Source organism: Saccoglossus kowalevskii, chromosome 12 (genome assembly GCF_978046115.1).
Source record: "Saccoglossus kowalevskii chromosome 12, keSacKowa6.1, whole genome shotgun sequence".
NCBI lineage: Eukaryota > Metazoa > Hemichordata > Enteropneusta > Harrimaniidae > Saccoglossus > Saccoglossus kowalevskii.
This window is the reverse complement of record NC_140652.1, coordinates 30,510,689-30,515,352: the sequence shown is the minus strand read 5'-3', so window position 1 is coordinate 30,515,352 and position 4,664 is coordinate 30,510,689. Positions and strand designations below refer to the sequence as shown.

General features: G+C 34.1%; 1 long non-coding RNA gene across 1 annotated transcript; it reads right to left on the bottom strand.

The window, feature by feature from the left end:
• Positions 1 to 3,372: 3,372 nt before the first annotated feature.
• On the bottom strand, positions 3,373 to 3,680 carry LOC144350430 (uncharacterized). Its single transcript, XR_013420244.1, has 2 exons — positions 3,631 to 3,680; positions 3,373 to 3,461 (listed from the first exon to the last, which is right to left on the bottom strand). It is a non-coding gene; the product is annotated as an uncharacterized LOC144350430 (long non-coding RNA).
• Between the last annotated feature and the right edge of the window lie 984 nt (positions 3,681 to 4,664).

The following is a 4,664-nucleotide window of genomic DNA, read 5'->3' as shown; positions in this document are numbered from 1 at the left end:
CAACCTTTAAAAATATTGAGCACATATTGACCTGGAGTACATATTTTTAAAACCGATGTAGCAGCTACAATTTCTCATTCACTTTTCGGGACCGTGTACTGTGGACAGGGATGGTCCCAGTAAATATGTAAATGAAACAATTCAAGAGGTGCTTTCACCCCAAGCCATGTATTCATTGGCCAATTATGCTTGTATGTCCGTTTACCCATTTGAGTGAAGGGACGAGACTCGCATGAAACACGGGGAATGCACGTGTGCACTGAAAGGTCAAGGCGTTATTATATTCAATGCATTACGTTTGATTACGATTTAATTATCCAGGTGGGAGGTCAATTCATTGAAATCCACAAAAAATATAAATGAAAAATATAAAGCCACGTGAAATGAAATATTGGTTGATAAGTCACACATCAACCACTGTGAATAAATTGTATTAGATAGACTTGTTGATGTTTCTACAATGACACACTTTTATCTATTTATTGTGTAAAAGGTAATAATAATATGAGGTTATTACGAGGATACTGTCATGATTTATATATTTCTGCTTGTTGGTAGTTGCCATGACAATCACTGAATACGGCTGGCTGACAGTACGGTAGTAGTTTTCCTAATATAGTTACGATTAATCAATTGTGTTATGACGTGTTAAAAACTTCGTGTGATTGGCTGAATGATTGGAGGCAACGCCTTGTAGTCTTCATACTCCATTGTAATTGGCTAAGAGTTGAGAAGTTAATAAAACTGGTTTGAAGCTGTCTTGGCGAATGGGCCATGGGGCAGTTGGAGAATTGAATGTGAACTGAATTCAGCTTCTGGTGTTTTTTAAGTACAACGTGGAGAATGTCCGAATCCCGGGAACCTAAATGAAGGGATTAAAGACATCAAATTTAACCCATCGCAATACCTCGAAGTGAGGTATTCTCGTATTAACCTTATTATTATACATCTTTTACTTCCAATCGAAGGATACATCAAGGGAATGCCGAAATATTTAGAACAGAATCAGCAAACTTCTTAGTGTGGAGACCAGCCAAACCCTGGTGGTAGCCATGTTTTTTTTTTATTATTAGAGGACACTTACGTGCGTACTCTTTCCATATTTGCAATTCGTGTTTTCTAATATGGTAGGATGAAAATACCCCGTAAAATACCGCAAAATTATGGGACGCTGTAACTTATGGCGTTACGGTGACATAGTAACACACTATTTTAATATGAGCTGTATAATCAATAACGAATTACCAACCTTTCAAAGCCATTTTCATCTTCAAATGATACAGGATCTCTTCCCATAATGAAATAGCTGACGTCGGGTTCGATTTTAGGACATTCACAGGTGGAACTCTTCCAGATATGTATTTGATCATTAATGGACACATCTTCGATGCCTATCAAGAATGAAATTGTATTCATTTTTATTTTTACAATTACAATATAAATTTATTATTATAAAGTTGATCATTTTCACTGTTAACGCAATCTAATAACGCAACAAGTTTTCGATCTATGATGACAATCTAAACCGTTTAAAGGTACGGTAATTTACACTGTTTGAAATCAACAATCTGTAATGTTTTGTTTAAACCTACGAATATACAAATTCGGATGTTTCTGACTAAAACAAATATGCGAATTTGAAAAGGATAGTTTTAAGTTCAATTGCTGATTGTAAAAAGCGAATAAATATTATAACTTGATTTATTATCGCGTTTTTCATTTTATTATAATTAAAATTCAGAACATTAATTGAGAACAATTATTTGTACTGTCATAATCACCACAAACAATGTGCCTTATTGTGGGGGAAATGGATATCTAGAGTAGATGGCTCCAAAATTGAGGTTAAACAAGCCGTTATAGAAATGAATTTCTTCAAATTTTATGATTATATAATCAATCGCAGGCACAGTTATACGTAAGCTTCATTTATGATACTGCTCTGAAATTGTTAAAAAATGCCAGTTGTCTGGATGGATTCAAATATACATAACATTTCTATTTTGTCAAAACAAGATACAAAGTATTATTATATTATTAAGTTCATCACTTGCCACTACATTGTAAATATGCTCCATAAGTTGCAGCATTTGATGGTGCATATAATATTCATGGGATAGTACCTCATATATTAGCTTAATGGGAATGCAACTTTAAAATTCCATTCCATTGCAAGTAGTGGTTGTTGGTACCCAGCTTACTACAAACTGTCTACAGCATAATTATATATGGCATGTGTTATATATTTAATAACTTTTTTTTGTTTGGCTCAAGAATTATAAATCAAACAAATTGACAGTACCGGCGCTAGCTTTCTTTAATATTAATAAACACACAACATCTTTAGGCGTCATGTTTGCATATTTGTGAACTGTAATCTTTGTCCTCAAAATCTCCTCAGATCACACGTGACATACATGCAAGCACACGTAACGTTTGTACAACTTAAACTATTGTACTTAGGAGACAAACATACCGTGTTTAGCTATGACTTCAATTATGGCAGTGATATGTTCCCATCCGTTTTCAAACTTCACATTCAATACATATATCTTAAATGCTGGAAAGTAAACATTATACTATTATGTTGTTATATTGTTGTATGCATGAAAAAATTACAAAAACAATTAATTTCCAGAACAAGAAGTAACTAATCACTAAATAACTTCATTTAGTCTACGAGGCCAACAACTTGTGCGTGCTCAATTTTAAGCTTTAATGTAAATATTTCAACCGAATTTAAATACTTGCATACTCATTAAAGGACAAATGGTTGGTTAGGTTAATAACACAACATACTTGACTGGGCAAATCGATGGTGAAATCAAAGTAAACATGTCTGCGTATGTGACTCAAACTGGTGAACACGTACAGTATCGAATTGGCCAGCTACCTGTCATAGCGCGTCTTTCAATCTTTTAATTGGTTGCTTGAGTGGATGGCGAAGTGGAGAAATATGTTTTGTCATTTAAAAAACACCATGTATGTTAATCAACTTACCATAGCCCAAGTCGTGACATGCCTTTTCGACTAAATCGCCTTTATTCTCCAATGTTCCAATAGCTTGTTTATCTAAGCATTTACCACATTTCCCTGCCATTTATACATATGAATATAATATATTAGGTGAGGTCACGTGGTTATACACAAATTCATTCTTTTTGAACTATTGTATATTTGTTTAGTGGATGTAGTATTATCATTGTAACTTGTGACATAAATTATTTCTTATGAGCTAGAAATGAATGCAATTATTTTACCAGCAATAAATTATTTTTGTATCAAAAACATTAATAAAGTATTGAAAATAAACTGTCCTGTTCTTTCTATTTATGTTTGAGAGCATATACACTATGATGTATGGTACGAACCTTCAGCACAGACACATATGTAACCTTCGCACAAAGTGTCAAGTAGTGCACTTCCTTCTTCAGCCTGATAAAACTTGGTGCATTGTACATCTGGAAATATAATAACAGACTGAAAATGAAATAACCTTGATAATGCAAATTTATAAAACATAAACACCATGACATTATTACATTCTCAATTCTCTTTTCACCGTGTGAATACAAAAAAATGCACAATTGTGAATCAACATATGCATTTACTATACATAGCTCAACTTACCTGGTGAATAATAGTCATATACCTTTACCGCAACTGGTTGAATCTTCCCTACAAATTGAATTGTAACATCGGCCAGGTTTGTTATCTAAAATAAATTAACGAGAGAAAGACGTTAAACCAAACTATTACACACTCTGTCCCATATGTAGCATCCGCCATATATTTATAGTCACAATCAAATGCTTTCAATTGACAATGACGTCGTCTATTACCAGTGTTGCCAAATGTAACCATTGAATAAAACAAGGCACATTTAGTCGAACGCATTTTTGAACATTGAACTTGTCCCGCGGCATGTGCAAATGGATGACGAGGAGATCAGCCCATGTTCCAATTATACATGGCTTTTTCCCCAAACTTATTGCCATAATTCGAAAAGAAAGACGGGGTTGGGGTGTGGGTGGCAAGTAAAATCTAGGTTGTATTACCAAGTATAAAAACTCATGTCAGAGTTATATAAACTTAAGACATATATAGTTACAAACAAGACATATATAGTTCGAACAATGGACTGTGTCAGACTTACATTCAGACGTGAACCCCTCTTTATTTACAGACTAGTGCCTTACAAATTGCTCTCATTGTGATTTATGTTTACAAATAAACAAGCAAGGTGTGTGTTCAATCAATCATTATCGCTGAAAATTAATACTCTAATAATAGATATTCAGTAGATGAATGAAAGTATTCCGCATGGCCTGGAACTCACAGCTCAGATACCAAGCAAAAGCTATGGTTAAAAACCTTGGCCACCTTGGCCTGTAATCCCACACGAATGGTTTGCGCACTAATGCCAACTTTAAAAAGCAGCCATGTTGGACAAACGCCGACCCAGCCTGCAACACTATATCTTACTTACATCCATAAAAATTATTGTATTAACAAAGGAGAACTGATAAACATTTTCAAGAAACACTAATTCTGCCGATCTCTATATAATTGGTAATAACTGAGGATAACTTAAATCAAAGAAAGCTTAGAAAGAACTCCCATGTGCTGAGAGTGTTGGAGACACATTAAATATAATTCGAAAT